The sequence below is a fragment of the Desmodus rotundus genome, chromosome X (genome assembly GCF_022682495.2).
Source record: "Desmodus rotundus isolate HL8 chromosome X, HLdesRot8A.1, whole genome shotgun sequence".
In the NCBI taxonomy this organism is placed as follows: Eukaryota; Metazoa; Chordata; class Mammalia; order Chiroptera; family Phyllostomidae; genus Desmodus; species Desmodus rotundus.
In genome coordinates this window covers 79,018,842-79,044,224 of record NC_071400.1, presented here as the reverse complement: position 1 = coordinate 79,044,224, position 25,383 = coordinate 79,018,842, and the positions used below count along the sequence as shown (strand labels likewise).

Below are 25,383 nucleotides of genomic sequence, written 5' to 3'. Positions count from 1 at the left end.
CTCTGGGGTTAACACCAAGAGCAGGGTGATTTGCATTCCCCATTGAGTGAGGAGATCCCTGCCCCAGGAATTAAGTGGGGTGGGGAGGAAGTAAGACTGAATTCGTCCAACTTGCCCATTTGGACCTAAACATTTAAGACACTGCACACCTTTTTGGGGTTGAGAAATGCCCCCATTTCCAGTTACAGAAATGGAAACAAAATAGAAATCCCTTTTTCAAAATTATGCACACTGGGGCCTCCTAAAGCACGGGGGCTGTTGTCCTTTATCTCAGGGATGACCTTGCTGGAGCTTCCCTTCAAAGGTGCTGTCTGTGCCAGTTCTAGGCCTGCTGCTAGGCACCCGCCAGGGCCAGGCTCAGCGCAGAACGTTAGCCTTGGGATGGACGGGGTGGGTGGGGACCGAGGTCGGCCCTGGGCTTGGGTAAAGGTTGCTCTCCTGTCCACAGGGAGGAGGGGAGTCGAGGGGGACCAACCCCCACCCTCCGCCACTGCTGGTCCCTGACAGAAAGCATCAGCTCAGCCAGGGTGCCAGCCTGTGCACACCATGGGCCCAGCTGGGCTCACTGGGTGGGGCCACAACATTGGCTCTCGCTGTGGCACCTGAGGGGGAAGGGCCTCACTGGCCCGCATCAGTCCTTTCCCTTTATGTCTAAGCTTTCCTGATTATGAGGGCTTATGTTCCCTGCTTTTTCCCATATTTCCAAATATAAAGATCCTTTAACTGGGAGACATCAAGCAGCCTTAAAAAGCTGCTGAATTAGCCAAAAACATTGCTCATGTTCCTTAGAGAGGCTGTTACTTTCCCTTACATCCCACTCCCCAGAGGAGCTGCTGTAACACACGCAGGGAAACTTCCTGTTCTTTAGATAAACCAGAGCCCATTCTTGCTATTAAAAGGCTCCTTTTTACTTTTGATTGTTGTCTTTTCAGACTCCACCATCTGTGCTAAACCCTCACTAGTTAGCTGTTGGTGGATATTATGTGCTGGGTCAAAATGTGCTGTTGGTGAAAGACCATCGGGGAGAGGGGTACCGGACTTTCTGAGTACCCTAAACTGGCATATGGGTTTCGGGTACTCTCCAAGCATTTAGGACTGAGAGGGGGGACTCATAGCGTTAGGTGACCAACCTTTATATGGCGCTTCCCAGACAAGCCTGAAGTTAGAATAAGTCATTTTGGAGGTCCCTATAAGGCCCCTGCACGTCTCCGGAATTGATCTCAGACATCCTCTGAAGGTTCAAGCTCACGTGGGAACACCCGATTTCTCAGGCACAGGGGAGGAAGTGCCTTTTGTCTTTGGAGCTTGGCGAATGCCAGGAGCCTCATACAAAACCTGTGACTAACACTAAATTCTCCTGGAAAGTTACCTTCGGAGTCGGGTCAAAACTGAAACACTCATTCACCATCAGCTTTTCCGTATGCAGGTGGACAGAGGGAAAAGGCAAAATCCAAAGGACTGCAAGAGGCGGCTTGAAAGAATTTGCTGAGATGCTTGTAAAATAGCCCTGTAACTAGTTGCTGTTGCTGTTTTTAAACCTGATTAAAGGAAAAGTCTTTGCTCTTTCTCCCAAGTCTAGACCTAGTTGGGGATTGTGCCACGGGGATGGGCTCGTGAGTGTGTTTACAGTGTGCCTCTCGTTGCGTGGACTTTTGCTTATGGCTGGCGGGAAACCTAGTGTTCTGACCTGGCCCACGTTCTCACTGATCTTGTCTTGGGTGTCCCCTAGTGGTGAATGCCCTGTGGCTCGTAATTGCTCCACCGGTCCCTATGAGATTTCGGGGAATGCTTGGGAGAGAGAGCAAAGCTGCTGCTTCCTAAAGAGGGTACAATGCAAAGCGGCCGCAAGAGAGGACAACCTTGAAGAAATCCCTTTTTCTCTGAAATCCAACACACCCTAGAACATTACCTAAAGGCACTCAGTGTCATCTGCTCTTACCTGAACTGATATGGGCCCTGCAACCAAGTTAGTGTGTTGTCCCCAACTGCGGCTCCTAGCCCTGGGTCCCTGTTCTGGGTGATAGATGATACAGATCCCTGCCCTCAGGCTAGTTGTGTTGTGCCTGCCACACACAAAATCGCACTGACTACAGAAGTCCTGTGGAGAAAAAGGGAAGTGATGGCCCGTCTCTAAGTGAAAGAGAGGACCTGGACCTGCCTGGACAGACTTTTAATGCCATTCTGGGTACATTACATGGAGGAAGGTCCTCATTTACTAAGCACAGGTTCCCAGTATGTGATTGCCTTTTACAGATAACAAAGTAAAGAATGTTGCTAACTAGTTCAAAGAGAAGAGGGTTGCAGATCAAGGAGGAAAGTGGTGGAACTGGTTATGCTCCATACTTGGGAGGTTTAACACAGACTTTAAGAAGTTACTTTAAAGATATGCAGTAAACATTTGCTGCCTAAATTCAGGGCGAGGGAGTTTTAGCAAAAGCAAGCCTCATGGCAGCCTAGGTACAATGCTGGCCTAATTCCCCACGGGAGAACATATCTCTGTGCGGGCCTCCTGTGTGCCCACTCACTCCACGCTGGATTGTGTGAGTCAGGGTATGCAGTACATTCCTGACGCCACGCGGAACAGTTCCCTGTAGAGTACCCCTTTGACAAGCTCACCCTGGGCATCTGCCATGATAGCTGAGCCTTATGCTGGCTTTCCCAGAGACATGGGAGTGACTTCCCACGGTCCCCATGGTGGACATGCATATTACTCTTACAAAACATCCAAATATAGTTTCTTGCTTTGGTTGTCCTCTTTCTTCCATTAGCACAACATGGTACCCCAAACCCCAAATTATCTTCATTGGACTGAATAGTACAAGGACAAGGCTGAAGGTCAAATTTCTGATGCTGAACATGAAGTAGCATAAATTACCCTGCACATAATCAGTGACACACTGCTTTATGGAATCTAGAGGGTGGGGAAGTTCTGAAGCTGGAGTCAACTTAAGAGATCTTGTAGCTGGTCCAGGTGAAAGGCAATGGGATTTGAACTACTGAGGTGACTGAGAAAATGAAGAGATAATTCCACACAGATTGGATGAGCTGATAAGTTCTGATTACACACCAGAGGTGAAGAGTTAGATATGAGGAAAAAACCTAGGTTCTGGAGATTAGAATTGGATACCTGGGTTAAAGGTAGCACAGTTTATTAATTTACAGAGCTTTGGCCAGGGCATATGTGGGGTAGAAAGGTGGTATTGCCATATTATGTAAAACCTGAGATGCGCATGGATGTCCAAGGGGAACCATCAGGGACATAACTCTGAAGCCCTGAAGCTCTTTATACACCCAGTGCTACAGGTTCATATTGGGGACTGGGTGTTTGGCACCCTTAGCTTACCAGGTACCAAGACATCATAGCCACAGAAAGAAGACATGTGTTCACCATGAACTATATTGTTTACCCACTCTAGGCACATTGACATGGTTATCAATTGGGAAAGGTGGGAACACTGCCCAAATCAAAGTTCCCAGATCCCAGGCCCGAGGCCCAACCTCACCAGGAGGCCTTTCTAAACACAGCGGTGTCCGTCCTGCTGTGCTGACTCATTCATGCACAGTGGGTGTTATTTACCCCCAGTGGGCACTGGTCATCTACCCACTGGTAGGATGAGACTGACACAATAATATCCGTGCTAAAGGTGTGCACGTAGCAAGAGAAACTATTACAAACCAGTATATGCCACCAAATTAGACGATCTGCAAGAAATGAATAAATTTTGAGAAACATACAATCTTCTGAAGCTGAATCAAGAAGAAACTGCAAAGCTGAACAGATGCCTTACAACTGAGGACATCAAAGCAGTCATTAAAGAAAAAAACCAAAAACAAAAAAACCTCCCAACGAACAAAAGCCCTGGACCGGATGGCTTCCCAGGTGAATTTTGCGCAACTGTGGCATCTGACCCCTTTCTTTCCCCAAACTACACCCCAAAGACAGTAAATGAGCTTCACACAATTGCAGACCTGCAAAGAAGGGAAACAATAGGACACATCTACCTAGAAGTAAAAACCATTAGTCCCCCAATGTCAGAAATGTCATATTTATTTTGGCCACAAGGAGTGCCCCTTTCCTACCTATAAGCCATGCCACGTATCCACAAAGGAACCCCACTGAGTAACTCAGCACACTCCAGCCTTCCACTCCTGCAGAAGCCCTGCAGCGCAATGGACATCACAACTCCAGATCACATGCGTGATTATTACCTCGGTCGATCAAAGAAGTCCTTTATTCCTAACTATGAAGGAACACAGGTTTGCCAAACGTAGGAGGAAGATAAAAGAAAAACAGTCCATGAGTACACAGAACTATTACCGGGCAGGGAGAACCCAATATAACACAGGAAAAAGAAAAGAATTTTACCACAAATTGAAATTCATATTCTCAGTAATGTAAGGGAAGAAAATGGATTTATAAAGTAAAAATGTCTACCACAGAAGGAATTATAGGACAGATAAAGTTCATGCAAAAGAGAAATTTTATTGCAAAATTAAAAACATTAAATATCCAGAGGTGAGAACAGACTCTCCCCGCCTCACCCAAGCTGTGATGGAACCCGGAACAGGTCACTGGTGCACGGCCCACTAGGACGCCCCTGGCACCCCGCTTTGCCCCTCCTCCTCCAGGGATCCTCTTCGCGTCCTCTCTCGAACGCTCGCGAGAATTGGTCACTTTTTCCGTCTTCAGGTCCCACCTTCCATTTTCCGGTTCCATCTCAGAGCCAACCACCAGCCGCCTGCAGCCGAACACTTGAGCAGCTTCTCTGGTGCCGCTGACTCACCCGGGGACTCTGCAAGCCTGCCCCGCAAATCCAGCTCCCGCAAGTCCAGCTCCCGCTTCCCGGACATCGGCTTTCACGCTCTGACTCCGCACCCGCGCTACCAGACATGGCAACACCATTCACGCCTTGGCATGTGCGTCACAGCTCCCTCCCGGAGTGTGAGGCCGCCATCAACAACCAGGTCACCTTGGAGCTGCACGCCTCCTACAGGTACATGTCCATGGCCTCCTACTTTGACCGGGAAGACGTGGCCTTGAAGCACTTCAGCCTGTTCTTCCTTCGGCAGTCCAACACGGAGAGGGAGCACGCGGAGTATCTGTTGGGGCTGCAGGGCCCGGGTGGAGGCAACCCCCGTCTGCGCAACATCTCCAGACCTGAGGGAGAGAACTGGGGGAGCAGCCTGAGGGTCTTGGAGAGCGCCCTGCACCTGGCCAAGACAGTGCACCAGAGCCTGCTGAATCTGCACCAGCTGGCCACTGAGAAGAATGACCCCCGCGTCTGTAACTTCCAGGAGCGTGACTACCTGCATAAACAAGTGATGTTCATCCAAGAGTTGGGGGACCATATCACCAACCTGCGCAAGCTGGCGGCCCCGGAAGACAGCCTGGCACAGGCCCTCTTTGACAAGCTCACTCTGGGGGACAGGGAGAACTGAGCCGGGACTACCTTCCCCATAGCCACGGGGTGACTTGCGCTGGTCACCGCGCCGAGCATACCTATTGTGTTATTGCCCTTCAAAAGGTTCAGTTAAGTTTTTATGTTCAAGTATTTTATTGCTTCCCAAAGTTATTGGTTGCTAAATAATTAAGGATGTTTCATTGGTTCCTGTGTGGAAAACCGTCTCCTTTTAAGTTTTAAAGTACGTTTGCAGGCGTCTCTTCACTCACCCATGCCCCATCATGTGCAGCTTGGGATCTCCATGGATGGAGGGAGGGAATATCTCGTGGGACCCTGGATGCAAGGAGGTATTCTATGGATCCTGGATGGTGGGAGCAGGTAATTCCTGAACTCTGGACGGAGGGAGGGTCGTTCCTTGTGACCCTGGATGGATGGAGGGGGAAAGGACTCCATGGGACTCTGGATGGAGGGAGGAGGTACTCCGTGGGACCCTGGATGGAGGGAGGAGATACTCCATGGGACCCTGGGAAAGGCATAATCAATCTTCCCCTTATAAACGATATAGGTACGGGAGGGTGGGGTCAGGTAGGGCCCTGGTGCAGGTGGTTGCATGTGCATGGTAAAAGTATAGTGAAAACAGTATGAAAATCATCATGCTGGTTGCCTCTAAGGAAGTAGTGAAGAATGCTGTTGGGCAGTGGTTAAAATAAAGGGATCTTCGGCTTCACCTGAAATGTTTATGTTCATTAAATCATGCAAAAACTAATAGTTAAGTGTGTGTAGCAAGACGGGGATCTTGGAAGTCGTAAGGGTAGAGTATCCTTGATAAGCTAACACTGGGCAAAAGTAATAATGGGAGGGGAGCCTTAGGCTGACTTCCCCAGAGGCAGAGAGGTGACTTCCCATAGTCACCAATGCCTGGTTTGCACATTGCAGTTAGAAAACAGCTACGTATGTATGTTTTCTTTCATTTGTTATATATATATAAATATATATATATAAAAAATACTTAATATATAAAATATATATATATTTAATACAGATATATTTATGTATATTTTCAGCACTACAGTTCATTTTGAATCTCCAGACTAGATTCTGAAAATGTTTGCTTAGGAAGATCCCCTTCATTGAAAACCAGTTCAGTGACTGCATTATTGGATATGATATAGCTGCATTCCAGAACTTTCCTGAGCCTGGATGTATATCTGCCCTTAGGTTTCAAGTATCCAATTCTAATTTAGTATTTGTTACTTGCTACAAAGAGAGCCTAAGCAAAGAGAGAAAGGCTAAGTCATTTACATTTTTCACCTGCCGCTTTACCTATGTATTAATCTCACCAACAGCAGAATTCTTCACTTTCATTTTCCAGACTAGATTGCTGAATTTTGGTCAGTTACACACCTTTGGGTCAAAAGCAATTTGTGCCTGCATTTTTGGGGGAAAAAATGCAGAAGTTCTTCAAAATCCAGACATGTTTTAAAAATTAAAATAAAAAAGTTTCATAATAGATATTCACGAGAAAAGTTTTAAGCAGTACACTAGGACATCCTCGGATATCTCAGCTTCACACAGCACCTTCTTGAATAAAATTCCAGAAATATTATATATATTTATATTTTCCCCCTCACAAATTAAATTATTATACATACTGCTCTGAATTTTCTTTTTTCTCAGCACTGCATTTGGAGGGATTCAGAAACTTAGCTATGGGAAAAAAGAACAAGGCATATATGCTATAAAGCATTTTATTAATAAAAGCCAGGGTTGTTAATAAATATATCTTTGATTATATATCAACTGTAATTGAAAAATTAAAATAAGTTTGAAGAATATGAGAAAATATAATTGGGTAAATGCTTCAATTAAAGATTCAATGAGATCATAAAAAATAAATACACAATAAACAATGTATTTCACGTTCAGCCTCTTACACTTCATCTTTTTCCTCCAATGGAGATCATCGATATTATCACCTATATAATTATTCGGTTTTGGGTGAGTACCCGATTGTAGTGCATTTCTCTGTGAGTTCAATAGAGGACCCGTCAAGTTTCTGTCCAGACCTCAAGTACAAGATGCAATTCCATAAATTGAAACTGCACTAATCCCAAACAGTAGTTGGTGTGGGGCAATATCTAAAGGTGAACTCTTGCAGATGTTGTAATTTAAATATGTTCCCATAACTACTGTCAGGTATCAATTCTCGTGACACCTCCAATGAATTTGATAAAAGACCTACTGTATTCCCAGGCAAATATCAACATAATACAACACTATTACTTTCTCAATATGCAAAATATTCTATATGATACTAGGAAATCACAAAATGATTAAACTTCTCAACAACAACAGTACCGGAGTCTGATCCATCTTATGAACCATGACTTTTATTTGTCTATTCCTTGGACAAATTCGATTCAACAGGAATTTATTCTTTTTGTAAACAACAGAAATGCTTTTCATTATACTTGAAATTCAATATTACATTAGTTTCAGGTATACAGCATAGCAGTTGGACATTTATATAATGTAGGAAGTCTAATACTCACCTGACACCGTGCATAATTATTACAATAACGTTGACTATACTCCCTACGGTGTGCTTTACATCCCCATCACTATTTTCTAACTACCAATTTGTGCTTCTTAATTCCTTCACTTTTTTCACCCAGCCTCCCAAACTCCAACCATCTGACAATTAGTTTGACCTCTGTGAGTTTGTTTTTGTTTTGTTTGTTCGTGCATTTTGTTTTTTACATTCCACATATAAATGAAATCATATGGTATTTGTCTTTCTCTGTTTGACATAGTTCACTCAGCGTAATACCCTCTAGGTGCATCCATTCTGTTCACATGATAAGATTTCATTCTTTATTATGGCCGAGTAATATTCCACAGTGTATAGGACCTCTTCTTTAAAAAGCCACATCTTTGGCTTTTGTAAATAATGTTGCAATTAACATAGGAGTGCGTAAGTCTTTTTGAATTAATGTTTTGGATGTCTTTGGGTAAATACCTAGAAATGGGACTGACTGATGGGTCATATAGTAGTCCTATTTTTTAATTTTTTGAGGACCTCATACTGTTTTCTGTGGCATGCACCAATTGAAATTCCACCCACAAGGCATGAGGAGGGTTCCTTTTTATCGGCATCCTTGCAAACACTTGTTTGTAGTTTTATTAAAAGCCATTCAGATTTTGTAGTGTATTTTCCCATTACCATTGATGCCCCTTTTACACACCTCGCCCCTGCAGTAACCACACTCTTCTCTGCGTCCATGAGTCTTTTCCCTTTTTGCTCAAACCCTCCACCCCCTAACTACCCCCCCCAAAGCTGTTAGCCTCCTCTCTACCACTGAGTCTGCCTCTATTTTGCTTGTTAGTTCAGTTTATTCATTAGATTCCCCATGTGAGTGAAATCATATTTGTCTTTCTCAGACTGGGTCATTTCACTTAGTATAATGTTCTCCAGGTCCATTCATGCTGTCACAAAGTGTAAAATTTTCTTCCTTTTTTACAGCCAAGTAGTATTCCATTGTGTAAATGTCCCATAGTTGTTTTATCCACTCATCTCCTGATGGACACTTGGGCTGCTTCCATAGCCTGGCCATTGTAACGCCGCAATGAACATAGGGGTGCTTATGTTCTTTCGAATTAAGGTTTCTAGTTTCTTCATATAAATTCCCAGAAGTGGGATTGTTGGGTCAGAAAGCAGCTCCATTTTCAATTTTTTGAGCTATCTCTATAGTGCTTTCCACAGTGGCTGCACCAGTCTGCATTCCCACCAACAGCACGCTAGGGTTCCCTTTTCTCCACATCCTCGCCAGCACTTGTTTGTTGATCTATTCTTGATGGCCGTTCTGATCATTGTGAGGTGATATTTCATTGTAGTTTTAATTTGCATTTCTCTGACGGTTAATGACATTGAGCATCTTGTCATGTGTCTATTGGCCATCTGTATGTCCTCTTTGGAGAAGTGTCTATTCAGGTCCTTTGCCCATTTTTAAAGAAACATACAATCCTTTCTTTTGTTTCTATGGTGTCACGTTACTTGATGTGCAGGTATTAAACCAACCTTACATTCCAGGAACAAATACCACTTGATCGTAGTGTATGATCTTTTTAATGTAGTGCTAAATTCTGTTTGTTCATATTTTTTCAGGACTTTTGCATATATTTTCATCAGTGATATTGGACTATAATTTTCTTTCTTTGTAGTGTCTATCTGGTTTTGGAATCAGGGTGATGGTAGCCTCATAGAATGAGCTTGGGAGCCTTCCCTCCTATGCAACTTTTTGGAATTATACAAGAAGGATACATGTTAATGTTTTGAATATTTGGTAAAATTCATTTGTCAAGCCTCTGCTCCAGGACTTTTGTCTGTGGGGAGTTTTTTAATAACTGACTGGATTTTGTTAGGAGTTATCGTTCACTTTAGGTTTACTGTTTCTGCTTGATTCAGTCTTGAAACTTGTATATTTCTAGGAATTTATTTCTTCTAGGTTGTTCAGTTTGTCAGCATATAATTGTTCACAGTATTTTCTTATATTCCTCTGCATTTCTGTGCTGTCAGGTGTCATTCCTCCTCTTTCACTTCTGATTTTATTAGGATCCTCTCTTTTTTTCTTGATGAATCTGGTTAAAGGTCTATCAGTTTTATGTATCTACTCAAAGAACCAGCTCTTGATTTCATTGATCATTTCTATTGTAGTTGTAGACTCTATTTCATTTATTTTTGCTCTGATATTTATTATTTCATTTCTTCCTGTCACTTTGGGCTTTGTTTCTCCTTCTCTTCTTATTTCCTTTAGGTGTAAATTTAGATTGTTTGAGATCTTTCATTCATCTTTAGGTAGGCCTGTGTTGCTATGATTTCCCTCCCAGAACAGCTTTGTTTGTGTTCCATAGATTTGGGGTCATTGTGTTTTCACCTCATTTATCTCCAGGGATCTTTTGATTTCCTCCTTGATCTCTTCATTAAGCCATTCATTGTTTAGTAGCATGTTATTTAGCCTCCATGTGTTCGTGTGGTTTTTAGTTTTCTCCTTGTAATTGATTTCTAATTTTATAACATCGTGATCAAATAAGATGCTTGTTATGATTTTAATCTTCTGAAATGTATTGAGACTTGTTTTGTGTCCTAACACGTGTTATGTCCTGTAAAACGTTCCATGTACACTCAAAAAGAATGTACATTCTGCTGCTTTTCGGGGTGATGTCCTAATGATATCAGTGAAGTCAATGTGCTCCTATGTACCTTTAAAGACAATTACTGGGTTGGCGAAAAAGCTCATTTAGTTTTTATGTATACAATGGCTCCAGTAGTGCTTAGTTATCTTTAAATTCATTTGAAACAATGTTGTTAGACTGTATTGTGACAGTTGTCATAAGAGCATGCATGAAAAAACCAAAATTGGTGAATTTTTGTGCAGCCATTTTAATACTGAAGGTGGAAGAGGATATGCAACCTTTTTTGGCATATTATGCTTTATTATTTCAAGAAAGATAAAAATGCAACTGAAACATGAAAAAACCAGTTTTGCAGTGCATGGAGAAGGTGCTGTGACCGATCAAATGTGTCAAAAGTGGTTTGTGACATTTCTTGGTACTATTGACATTTTGGCCATATAATTCTTTCCTATGGGGCTGTCTTATGCATTGGAAGATATTTACTAGGACCCCTGGCCTCTACTCACTAGAAGCCGATAGCAGGATATAGCCAACATATAGAAAATGTCCAAATAAACAAAGTTATTAGTGAAAATGGAAAATGTGTCTTTTATTTTATGGAAAAAACTGAATAGATTTTTCAGCCAACCCAGTATTCCCTTGTTGATTAGTTATCTGAATGATAGTTTCACTGATGTCAACAGGGTATTGACATCCCCTGTTATTACTATACTACTTTTGATGTCCATTTTTATGTCTGTCAGTGTTTTTATTGTATATTTATATGCTTCTACACTGGGTGCATAAATGCCTACAAGGGTTGTATCTTGTGTTGGATGGATCCCTTTATCTTATGTGATATCTTTTTGTACCTTTCATTATAGCCTTTTTTTAAAAGTCTGTCTTGTATGACATAAGCTTTGCTACCGCAGTTTTTGTTTTTCATCCTCATTTTCATGAAATATCTTTTTGTATCCCTTTACTTTCAGTCTGTGTGTATTTTGATGTAAATTGGGTATCTTGTAGGTAGCACATATATATGACTCTTGGTTTCTTATCCATTCAGCCACCTTATGTCTTTTGATTGGAGCATTTAATCCATTTACATTTAAAGTAATTATTGGTAGGTATGTAGTTATTGCCATTTTGCTATTCATATTTTTTCATTTTTTTCTTCTTGTATTTGAAGTAGTCCCTTTAACATTCTTGTAGTAGTGGTTGGTGGTGATTAACTTCTTTAGCTTTTTCTTGTCTAGGAAGCTCTTTATGTCTTCTTTGATTCTAAATGATAGCCTAATCTTGGTTGTAGGTTATTCCTTTTCATCATTTTGAAAATGTTGTGCCGATCCCTTCTGGCCTGCAAAGTTTCTGGTGAGAAATCAGCTGATGGTCTATGGGAGCCCCCTTGTAGGTAACTAACTGCTTTTCTCTTGCTGCTTTTAAGCATGTTTCTTTGTCTTTAACATTCGGGATTTTAATAATGCTGTGTCTCTGTGTCACCCTCATTGAGCTCATTTGGTCAGGGCTCTTTGCATTTCCTGGATTTACATGTCTATTTGTTTCACCAGGTTATGGGAGTTTTCTCTCTTTATTTCTTCAAATAGGTTTTCAACTACCTTGCTGTCTCTGTTCTCCTTCTGGTACCATTATGATGTGAATGTTGTTAAACTTGATGTTTTCCCAGAGGTCCCTTAACCTATCCTCATTTAATTTTTTTTTCTTTTTGCTGTTCTGTTTGGATGGTTCCTAATACGTGGTCTTCCAAATTGCTGATTCGATTCTCTGCTTCATTTAAACTTATGTTGATTCTCTCTAAAGTACTGTTCATTTCAGTCATTTCTGACTGGTTATTTTTCATGGTTTCTATGTCTGTAATTTCTCACTGAGTTAAGCTGTTCTTCCCCTAAATTCATTGAGCAGCTTTATAACCAGTGTTTTGAACTCTGTATCTGTAGATTGCTTGCCTCAATTTGGATTAGTTCTTTTTCTGGAGTTGTGTTTTATTCCTTTATTTGGCACTTCTTTGTCTCCTCATTGTGGCAACCTGCCTGTGTTTTTTCTATGTAGGCAGATCTCCTATATTTCCCAGTCTTGGCAGGTGGCATTATGTTGTAGGTTTCCTGTACAGCCCAATGGCACATTCTTCCTGGTCACCTGAGTTGGGCCCTTCAGGGATGTCCCTTGTGTGGGTTTTCTGTGCCTTCCTATTATAGTTGAGCCTTGATTGCTGTTGGCACATTAGTGGATGGGACTGACCCTCAGGCTGACTGGATGTGGAGACTGGCCATGATTATACCTGATGTGATTGTGTGTGGGTGGACTACACAGAACAGGATACGTTTTAGTGGTGCCTGCCAATGCCACCCTTTGGGTGTGTTGTTTGAGAAGCTGTGGGTGGTGCTCTGGTGTGGTTGAAACAGGCCCCAGGCAGTGTTGGTTCTGGGGCCTCTTGGGAGGGTCTCTGGTGCAGGCTCACGTCAGCAGCTATTCCTAGCCAGGGGCCAGCTGGTAGGAGCTACAAAGTGATCTGCATCAGGAAATGCCTGTGTTCGAGTTAGAGGCGCCCGTGAGTGGTTGTGCTGTGAAACAGTGCTCGCTGTCACTAGTGCCAGGCTTGGGGCCATTTGCCAAGGTACAGGACACACTGAACACGCATTCGTTCTTAATAAGTGAGTTTGTGCTGGGGAATGAAAGTTAAAAATGACATGGACTTGGTCTAGTTTAACCAAATATATTAGCATTTTGCCAATTTCCTAAAAGTAAAATACAAAACCAATATGAGATTATTTTACTAACCAGTTAAATTAAGAGTATAGATAGGCAGTGTTTTCATTTATTACTCTCCACTTTATAAAAAGGTATGCTACATAGTCATTCAACACACTTTCACCCATTTTTACACTTTCAGTGGAAATGCAGCCTATTTTAATAAGGTACGTGGAGGAATGTAGGCCAGCTTTTCTTTTGCTCAGAATAGTGGCCTCTAAACTAATCTAAAGCATCATGATAACGACAATCATCTGAATAAATTATGCTGTCAAAATAGTGTATTAAAGAACTTCCTCTTCCAGATAGTGAACGTCTTTACCTGAGGGGAAGAAAGAATTTGAAGAAGAGCAATAATACAACATAATTATCAAATTAAATTTTAGCAAATGAGGTTACTCATTTGTTTACATATTGTATGCTGTATTTGCATGAAAACAGGAAGCACTTGAAGGTATGTTTTACTAGTATGAATCACACAAGAGTCTTCTGAGGGACTAGTTTGGAAACATGTTTTCAAAACTAGAAAATGTTACTTACATTGTGATTTGAATATGTAAGAAATCTATAGATAAAGGTAATCTAAAAAAAAAACTAGGGCAACCTGAATGGCAATTCTCTATTTAAGAAAGAAATACATGTACTTATTGAAAGCTTTTACAGCATCACTACTTGCATCCATTAATAAAAATAGCTTATAATTATTGAGAGCTCACTATGTATTATACATCAGATTAAGACATTTACATGAATTATTTCATATCCTCCTCACAATAACACCAAAGACAGTACTATTGTTACCACCATTTCAAGATGATAACAGCGAATGTAGATATTCATGAACTCCCTAATGTCCCACAGCTTAATGAATGGCTGAACTTAAATTTAAACACATGCAGTGTAACTTAAGGGCCTGAGAATGTAACCGTTAGTCTATATGGTAATGAAGAAGTTTACCATACATGAGAAGTTTACAAGCGCAGTGAGTTATTATAATGTGACAAAGTCTGCTGCAAGATGTTAGTAGGGAAGAGATCCTAAAAGCCTGGTTTAACAGGAAATCTCAATCCAGTGGCACACATCCATAACACGTTCAATCATTTAAGTAACACTACTGCAAGCTGACATGGCCTATGATCTGAAATGTCAAAGAGATTTCTGGAGTTATTCTAAGAAGGGCAGTAAATTTGAGTATAGAGCCTTCTGCTCTGTATTAATGTAATGCACAGGTTCAGAATGGTGAACCCTGGTTCTGACTGGGCAGCAGTCAGCTACATGGATCTTTTGAAGACACTTATTGGACATATGCAATAGAAAGAGAAAGGTGATATGTAAGTAGGAAGGGATTATTTTAAATGGCTTATCAAGTGACTATATTTACCAATTAATATAATGCTTAGTAACAACTTGAAATTACATGAATTAGCATTGATTTTCTCATCCAACATTCTCCGATTAGTAACAAAAAATGATTAGCCTTTTACTATGAGTCTGAACCTCATATTTTGAAAAAAAGCTTTTCAATCCTTTCACTTCTACATTGGCCCACAGTTAAGTCCTAAAAATGGAACACCGTTTTGCTTTATTCCCCCAAAGTTTGCTTTTCTGGTTCTAAAAATCATAGCACAAGTAGAAATGACAGGTTCCAAGTGTCATTGTTAGCCAATTAAGTAGGAGAGAATACAAGTTAAGTACTTTTTCTAAAAATGTACCTAAATCTTTTGTTTCCTGCCAGAGGAAACTAAAGTCTGGGCTTACCTAGGAGGAAAGAGACTGGCAAGCCAGGTGAAACAGGTGAAGGCCTCTAGGGGTCAGTGATGAGGTCACCGACGCTCCACACTGGGGTGCACACAGGGCAGAAGGAATGTGCCTGCAGATCTGTGCTGGAAGATGAAGACAGGAGACAGAATAAAGCGAGTGAAGAACAAGTTCCAAAAGAGTGGAAGATGGAGAGGTGCTCAGGTCACTGAGGCCCTGGAGGCCCTGCTCTGCCGCCAGCGAAACGTGAAACTGACCACCAATGGGAGGAGAGAGCGGAGATCACTGGAGGAACAAGGTCTAGGAGCTCAGTGGGGGTGTCGGAACTGTTGTCATGTGGATGCGAAGTCATTCAAACAAAGCTTGTGATATAAAATGTAACCAGTGACACCACAAAAGGGCTATGTTTAGTGACACAATCACATTAGGGCAATATTCAAATAAGCTGCGCAAGAAATCATGCAGATGATTAACCAAAACAGTTGCACTCGTATTCCAGAAAAACATTTTAAAATGACATACAGGACAGATGCCCAGCACTGAGAGGCCCTGTCAGCCAGGTTGGCATGGAACTCGGAAAGTGTCATTGCCGCTGTCCCCCTTATGCCCCCCTCAAGCATCCCCGCCATCATGGCCGTTCTGTGACCCTGACCGCAAGTCCCGCCCCCGTACCGGATGCTCCCTCCCACGTCCCTCAACACTATTGAGTGGGTCGCTTCTTCCGGTCCCTCCTCAGAGCCAACCGCAGCACCTGAGGGCTGACACGTGATCGCTCCTGTGTTCGCGTCACTGCCGGACATTCCAGAGCTGCGCAGTCTCCACAGCCCTCCCGCCACAGACCACCCGGCAGTCCCGGCTTCTGCGCCGCCTTCATCTTTGTGCCCCGCGCCTGTGCCTGAAGACATGGAGATGCTGCCCGGGCGCTCGTTTGTGCGCCAGAACTACGACCCTGAGTGTGATGCCGCCATCAACCACCACATCAGCGTCCACTTCCATGCCTCCTACGTGTACTCGTCCATCGCCTTCTACTTTGACCGTGAAGACATGGCCCTGAAGCACTTCAGCCAGTTCTTCCTGCAGAGGTCCAACAAGGAGAAGGAGCACGCGGAGAGGCTGATGCGGCTGCAGAACCTGCGCGGGGTCCGAATCTGCCTGCAGGACGTCAGCAGTCCTCCCTGGGATGAATGGGACAGCGGCCTGAGGGCCATGAACTGCGCCTTGCACCTGGCCAAGAAAGTGAACCAGAGCCTGCTGCACCTGCACCTGCTGGCCACCGAGAAGGGGGACGGCCACCTGTGCCATTTCCTGCAGAGTCACTACCTGCAGCAACAGGTGATGTTCATCAAAGAGTTGGAGGACCACGTCACCCAGCTGCGCCAGATGGGCGCTCCGGAATCCAGCCTGGCAGAGTACCTGTTTGACAAGCTCACCCTGGACGACAGCAAGAAGGACTGAGCCTGGACTGCCTTCCCGATAGCCACGGGGTGAGTTCCCCTGGTCACCGTGCTGAGCGTGCCTGTTGCCATGTTGGCCTTGCAAACCGTTCACTTTCTGTGTTCCAGTTTTAGCATTTCTTCCAATAAAGTTGTTGGTTCTTAAATAAATAAAAGTGTTTCATCGATTCGTGTGTGTAAAACCCAAACCTTCTAAGTAGTAAAACAGGTATGTAGGGTTGCTCCAACCACCCATATCCCATCACCTGCAGCTCAGGATCTCAATGGACAGGAGGGAATATTCCATCGGGCAATGGATGGAAGGAGGGAGTATTCTGTGGGACCCTGGATGGAGTCAGTAGGTATTCCGTGTGACCCGGGATGGAGGGGGGGTGTATTTCCTGAACCCTAGATGGAGGAAGGGGTGTATACTTTGGGACTCGGGATGGAAGGAGGGTGTGTTCCCTGATCCTGGAGGAGAGTTTGGCTATTCTGTGGGAACCAAGACGGAGGGAGGGGGTGTACCCTGGTCACTGGATGGAGGGAGAGGGTATTCCCTGGGCCCTGGATAGGGGGAGGATTTATTCCCTGAAGCCTGGATAGAGGGAGGAGTATTCCATGGGACCCAGGATGGAGGAAATGGGTTATTCCCTGGACCCTCGAATGAGGCAGGAGATATTCCCTGGACCACGAATGGAGAAAGGAGGTATTCTCTGCCCCATGGATGTAGGAAGTGGGTATTCCCTGAACCCTGGAGGAATGTGGGGCTATTCTGTGGGACACTGGTTGGAGGGGAGAGGTATTCCATGGGCCCTGACTGGAGGGAGAGGCCTTACATAGGACCCTGGATGGAGGGAGGGGTTATTCCTTGGAGCCCGGGAGGAGTTAGGGTGTATTTCCTGAACCCTGGAGGAAGGCAACTCCATTCTGTGGGACACTGGAGGGAGGGAGGGGATATTCTCTGAACCCTGGATGGAGGTAGGTGGTATCTCTGGGAGTCTGGAGGAGGATGGGTGTATTCCCTGGACTCTGGAAGGAGGGAGGGCATATTCCTTGGGACCAGAATGGTGGAGGAGGTGTTTCCTGAACCCTGGAGGAGGGTGGGGCTATTCTGTGTGACACTTCATAAAGAGAGTTGGTATCCCTGTGTAAGGACAGAGGGGGTATTCCCTGGACCCTGGATGGAGAGAGGGGGTGTCTACAATTATTTTAAGACTTCATATACAACTATATTAAGTCTACAATTATATTAAGACTAAACACTGATGTAAGGAAATATAAATTAAAATTTTACCTTATTGAGCAACTGATCATGTGTTTCTTTTCTATGTTTAACGTATGTTTCTGTCATTAGAATCAACACATCAAATAGACATGATTATTATTCCATTTTTACATAATCAACGATTAAATGCCTCTAAAACTGGTTAAATAAGTTTACGTTGTGATATTTGATCCTTTGTTTTCTTCCTAAACACTGATTGAGGGTGGGCTGGGTGGAGAGGGGCAAAGGGGGAAAATTGGGACAACTGTCATAGAATAACAATAAAATATGTAATACAAATGAAATAGCATAAGCTTCCAAAGAGAAATAGACAACTCGAAAAAGGTACAATAATCTAAACCATGGGAATAAATTTTTAAGTGAAAGTAGTAATTTTATTCATAACTATTGAACCATGTGAGAGCACGTATAATGTTCTGTCACTGTGTTGTGTCTTGAGAACAGAGCCACGTTCGATTCTTCTGTGTATCTCCACAACCAGTGTCCAACACATATTTGCAGTATCTGTTTGGTGGTTGAATTAATCATAAACAAATTAATTATAAATACTGAGGTTGGTCTTATGTCTTCCACTAAAATATCCGTGAATTGTAAGAACATATTTTATCTTTTTAATTTCCATATATATGAGTAATAACTTGTATGTATTTACTTGGACACTAAGGGGAAAAAGATGGCAGTTTTCTGATTGTTTGTGTTTTAATCTGCTTCTGCACTACAATACAAACCCCATGGGAACAGACATAGTGTCTCTTTGTTACTAGTATATGCCCAAACCCTAGACTAATGCCTGGGCCTTTTTAGATAATAAGTATTTGTTGAATGAATTAAGGACAATTCGAGGTCAGTGGTATTCTCCACTACTGTGGCTCATTCCTTAGAACTTAACAGAAAGCTTTAAAAGAAAAGGCTTGCTGAGTGGCAGGGAAACTATGAAGGAGGTTGGAGGGGATGAATACATCCGCATGGTTAAGTGCTTTCTCTGAGGACGTACCTAAATCTTTTGTTTCCTGCCAGAGGAAACTGAAGTCTGTGCTTACCTAGGAGGAAAGAGACTGGCAAGCCAGGTGAAACAGGTGAAGGCCTCTAGGGGGTCAGTGATGAGTCACCGACGCTCCACACTGCAGTGCACACAGGGCAGAAGGAATGTGTCTCCAGGACTGCACTGGAAGATGAAGACAGGAGACAGAATAAAGCGAGTGAAGAACAAGTTCCAAAAGAGTGAAAGATGGAGAGGTGCCCGGGTCACTGAGACTCTGGAGGCCCTGCTCTGCCGCCAGCGAAACGTGAAACTGACCACAAATGGGAGGAGAGAGCGGAGATCACTGGAGGAACAAGGTCTCGGAACTGAGTGAGGAGGTTGTCAGAAGTGTCATTAGCATCAACACGGACTCTTCTCTGTATATCTAGGTGATCTGCTTTTAGTTGTGGATTCCATGTCTGCAGGATGCCAAGACCTTAAAATAATAAAAATTATAATAACTACATTTCCATAACACTTTGTAATGTCTACCATGTTGGTTAGTTTTTCTTATTTTCACCTCACATACAGCCTTTTCTTAGTATTAATTGTAAATTCCATTCAGATATTTTCCCTCCTATGGCAAAACATCTTAAGACTGAAAGATGAAGAGGTCAAGGTGTGAGGTATTAAGCTATTAAGATATTTGTACAATTGGAAAATTTGACAATAAGCATGTCTCTTAGGTTTGAGCAAAGACAGTTTAACAATTTGAAGTGTATTTGTCAAAAACACTTATGATTTATCTGATTTGGACCCTGAGGGCAGTAAGAATAAAGGGAGCATATAAAAACTATATGGATTATTAAGAGAAAGCAAGGCCTTCAGGGACTGGGCCTCAGTTGCCTTCCAATGGCTACCTTGAAGTCATTTGGAGAACAAATACATGCATCTGTTTTGGGTGGTTCAGTCCATCAAGCTATAGAAAAGCAGGTGCCAGCATGGAAAAATAATCAAACTGCCACGGCCAAGAAGAGCAGTTCAGTGGCTCTGAGATGTGAGAAGAAAGTGACTGTATGTGCGCAAACGTGATTCCAGCATCACACCCTCAGTGCCAACTGTGTCAGCCTTTCTTCTCCTGTTATACAAAATCCCCAAATAGTGCTGATATATTTATTTATTTTTCTTTTTTAAAAGATATATAAAATTCTATATTGGTTGAAGTAACAAAAAATCCACCTATTGCTCATCAAACTAAATGAGTTGAATTTTTCATTAAAGTTAAAAATGTACAAATTTATATCATTGCCCTTACTTGATAATAATATACTGGCTTATCTCGTTTTTGTTGAAGGAAACTAATACATTTAATATAAAACATAATTTAGAATCTAAAGTCCACAGTGAGAAGTGAAATTATTAATAGGGTTTGAAGAATGGGGTGATATTTGTGAAATTATAGTTATTTATCACTGGACTTCATGTTCAAAGCCATCTCTTCTCACGGCAATTATAATCTTCGTGCGTGGTTATGACTGAGAAGCAAGTATGTGATCAGAATTTTAAGGTGATCCTTTAACTTTTTAACTAACACACTCTTTTGAAAGTCCTGTTCTATTAGTAAGTGTGTATTACTACAGTAATTTTCCTTGAAGAGAGAATTATTTAATTAGGTATTTCTAAGAGACCTTATTTTTAAAAAATTTATTATTTGGGAAGGAATGACTCAAAGGCCCAAAGAATTTTTATATCTAGATAGTGAGTAAATTAGAAGTAAAAGTAAAATCTCCTTTCTCCCAATCAAGTTCTTGAACACAAAGTTGACGAATGTTTTCCTTAAAGGGACAACCTATCAGGTTGATCAAATCATTACTGTTTTTATGTGTCAGAGCATAAATTTTTAATGGTGTTTCAGTGAACATTTTGGATCTTCTTGTAGCTTTTTTTATAGTTTCCCCAATTTGATTTGTTGAGCTGTAGCTCTTTCCATCCGTGTTTTCCTTCTATCATGTATATATACTAATAATGAAAATGATTATTGAAACAAACTCAGCTAAATCCAAAATGAATTATATTCTTGTTGCCTTAAATACTACTCCTAATTGAAAACTTACCCTAAAAGAAGACTTTTTAAAAATGTCTCATGTAATCATCTGCCTATAGTCACTAATGCCAACACGTAGGCCCTGTCTCAGTTTTAGAAAGATCTCGAGCCTTGTTGGAAGGGAAAAGCATGATTGCAATCAATACTCAAGTTGATCTGGCTGCTCCTGTAGTTCTACTTTATGTTCCAGTTCTAGAAACTTAGTTTCTTCTTGGGATCAAGAATACCTTATGACTCAGTTTCCTACCTGGACTATAATATTAGTCCCGATCTCGATAAGAAACCCAGTACATCAATGACTTCAGGACCGAGATTCTGATTTTCTCATGCCCCCATCTTTGCCAGTTGAGACCTGATTCTGAACTTCACGCCCCATGCCTTAGGGCTGGCTTCCTGCTTCCTCATGTCTCTTGACAGGTAATAGCTTGTCTGCTTACCATATCTCAACACCATCTTGCCTTCCCGTAGGTCCCCCTTTTTTATGCCCTGTCTGCCAGCTGTGTCACCTTTACTGTAGCTCCTCAGGCTGGCCAGTTACCTGTCAGTTTCTCTCAAGATAACTGACTTTTACTGTATGGCTGGACTATCTCACCTGCCAGCAAATGTTCCACTAGTGAGTATATTTAGTTCTAGCCCCAAACTCTTTAGGACTGGCCCCATCTTACAATCAAATCTTCTGTGAAGAGCCATTCAACAAAGAAAAGTGTAATTCTCCATGCTAGCTAACACTATCTGTTCCAAGATCTCTTTGAAGATGGCTATCACAACATTTAATATAATGTACTAGATATTTGTTCAGAATTTTCCACAAATCTCTTGTTCTCTCTGAAAATTAGATTCATATCTTCAAAATCCACAAGACATAAAAGCTATAAAAATTTAAATAAAATATGCACATTCTTTAAAAATATCTCTTTATTTTACCACATCTAAAATACATCTATCAGAAAAAGTATGGCAACATTTCCATTTAATCTATTAAAACGTGTTACCTATTCAAATGAGTCGTCATAAGCTTGTCATGTAGAAGATATCAATTTAAACACCACAAAAGAAAACCAGTGCCTTCATTAACATGACATTCAAATTAGTAGACGAACTACAAAGACAAAGAAAAACCATCAGAATTACAGAGAGGTTTTGTGCTTGCATCTTTCAATAGATTTTAAAAATTGGAGTTAAGTTGAATTTGATTCATGTACTCAACTTGTGCTTGAAAATATTTTTTATCTAGAAAAAAAACGAAGCCTTTTTTTTCACACTATTTCCCTTAATCTGTGTCAGCTTCCTTTATAATCTAACCTGATGAAGGCATGCTACTTCTTAAATACACCTCTCATATTTCTCTCAAATTTCTCCATTAACATCAATTGACATAAGACATGGGAAGTGCAATAAATGCATAGTAATGTGGTTCAGAAGCACATTTCTATTTCTGAAACAGTTATTTTTTAGGATTGCACTAGGAAAATAGTATCAAATAAAATATAAATCTTCAACAAAAACCCTGTAAATCTTCAACAAAAGCCCCCCGCCCCCATTTTCTAAGAATACACTAGAAAGCAATGGTAATTCTTTTTGAGATGCAGTATGTCAAGTATTTTAATTTTGAGTCAGACAGAAATGGGTAAAACTACGGATTCTACATTATACTTGCTGTATGACCTTTGACAAAGCTTTCCTCCACTTTATCCTTTGTCTACATAACCACACTTTTTAAAAAATATTGAATGAGCTACTTTATATAAACTGCTTAGCAGTGTGCGTAGAATGTGGAAAATGTTTAATGAACAGTAGCTGTTATTCTTATCTTATTATCAATAATTTCCATATTCCTATAGTTCCTCACCTTTATTTTCATTTAACTTGAATGATAATATTCTGAAATTCCTGTAATCTCACTCACTTCATTTTGTCACAGACGATATGTGTGGGAATTTCTAATATTGTATCAAGCAGTGGTATTTTACTTTTGCAAAAGGGTGTGTTGAGATATGTACAAAAGATAAATGAGAACATTAAAAAAGTGCATTTTAAGTAGTTTATTTCTTGAGAATACATTCAGAGCACAGGAAAATCTATTCTTTCATATGCATTCTTTTGAACCCTCTTGCCCAGGGAGGCTGCAGGATCATTCATCATTTCCTACTGTTTCCACATCCATCACATCTTTTTCCTCTGCTTTCCATTTGACCTCCTTAGCTTTTCTGATTATGGTTGTGAGCAGAACTAATCATGAATAAATTCAGATTTGGGACAAAGGAGAAGCACAGTGGCCGGGTATGACCTTAGGTCTCCATAGCTATGGCCCTGAGCGGGTATTCTTATCTATCATGAGAAAGAATGTATTGTATCCCAGCTGTGCAGAAGGCTAGGGTGGGCATTAGAGAGAGGAAGTTAAATGGGCATAATTTTCCAGCTCTGGCAGACATATTTAGGTGTTGATTATGTAGCATTTATCAGATGACCTCTTAGCTGTCTCTGTCAAAACAAATCAAGGAATCTGCTTTCAAAGACCCTGTGTCTTAATAAAACCAAAAAGAAAATAGCCAGAGTAGATAGATATACACAGGAGATGCTGGACATAGATTTATGCATTTTATGGCAAGGAAAGTAAACAAATAGCGGATGATCCTCCTCTTTCTCTGTTGTAACACTAAGATATTGCTACTGCTGAGTTAAGATGTTGACAGCGGAGAGGAATTCAAGATAATGCAGTGTGAGGAACTTTTGCAAAATAGCCCCGTCTCCCCTTTATTTCAGAAGCCCCTTTTTAGTTCTCATTTTTTCTGAAAGTCAGAAACTTGCATTAAACACAAAAGTATTAAATTCTACATGGTATCAAATAAACAATATTAGAAAAGAAATAAATCAGGGACTACTAGAATAGTTTTAAAAATTAATGGATTCAATTAAATTACAAGTGAAATTTTAGTATCAAATTTAAACATTGTTTATATATTTTATTTATATGTATCCTTATATTTTTCCTTGAACTGAAGAATTGTGAGATAATACCCAAATTAGCAAATACTATTTAAACACAACCACAACGAGGTCAATTCCCTCATAAAGTAAAAAAAGAAGGAAAGAGAAAGAGAGGGCTTTTGCACAGATTGATGCATTACCTTGTTCTGGGTGACAAAATTATAAAAGTAGTGATTGATTGAATATCTACGGAAAACCCCCAGATTTAAGAATTGGCCAGAGGAAAAGAATCCAGAAGATAAGCCAGAGATACAGTAGCCATAATGGTCAGAGGAAAGCCAGGACTACGGAGGCCCAGGATACAATTTTCTATTGCTTTTTTTAAAAAACATTTTTCCTGTGTTATAAGAGCGCTTAATATCAGATCTACTCTCTTAGCAAATATATAAGCATACAAGTGCTGTATAACAAATTACCACAAATTTAGCATTTTAAAACTGTACCTATTTATTCCATCACCATTATGCTGGTCAGAAGTCTGAGCACAAGGTCTCACAATCTAAAATCAAAGTATTGATCAGGTTGGTCTATTATCTGGAGACTCTTGGGAAGAATCTGTGTGTAAGCCCTTTCAAGTCGTTTGCAGAATTCAGTTCCATATAGTAGTAGGACTGAGGGCCACATTTTCTTACTGGCTGTTGGCCAGGGGCCTCTCTCAGCGAGTTAAGACTGCTCACATTCTTTTCCACACATGCTCCCCTATCCTACAGGCCATCTTTAAATAAGCATTGGTGAGTCAATTCCTTCCCATACTTCGAATCTCTGTGACTTCTCTTTCTGCAACCAGCTGGAGAAAACTCTGCTTTTAAAGGGCTCATTTGATTAAGACAGGCCTTCCTAGATAATCTCAACTAACTTGAGACTTTGATTACACCTGCAAGATTCCTTCACAACAGCTCCAAGATTACTGTTTGAATAATCAAGGGAGAGGAACCTTGGGGTGGAGGCATCTTTAGAATTCTGCCCACCACATCCAATAACCAAAAAAAAAAAAACAGAAAAAAAAAGATTTTAAGAACAAATAGATACACCAAGTATAAATAGCTATGACAGGCTAAAGAACATCAAGTACTAAGTAAAATACATTGTATTATTAATCTGGTGGAGCAGGGCAACTTTGGAGTGAGCATTTATGGTAGATAGACAGCATTATGTGCCCCTTCTGGATCAGGCCATGTGATGGGTCAATACAGAAGCAAGACTTGACATATTCCCTTCATATCATAAAGACCTGATGTCCAAATCTTCATATATGCCAAGAATGGTTTTCTTAGTCACCAGGCCATAACTCACCTCCACGAAGCTTTACAGCTACTAGTATATGAACTCAACATTTTTGTTTCTGGGGACCAACCTACCAGAGGCCATTCTGGAGCAAGTTAATTCTTACCTCTCAATAATAGATGAACTAAGCTTATTAATGAAGATGCAAATTTTTAGGTTAGATAAAAATATCACATTTCAGCTTTATGATTTTTATAATGGATGTACTTAAAACCCAAGGTAATGGAAAG

The 25,383-nt window shown here is 41.2% G+C and overlaps 2 pseudogenes; both read left to right on the top strand.

The window, feature by feature from the left end:
• The first annotated feature begins 4,890 nt into the window (after positions 1-4,890).
• Positions 4,891-5,439, top strand: LOC112302001 (ferritin heavy chain pseudogene; annotated as a pseudogene).
• Positions 5,440-15,230: 9,791 nt separating this feature from the next.
• LOC112301992 (ferritin heavy chain pseudogene) lies at positions 15,231-16,553 on the top strand (annotated as a pseudogene).
• The last annotated feature ends 8,830 nt before the right edge of the window (positions 16,554-25,383 follow it).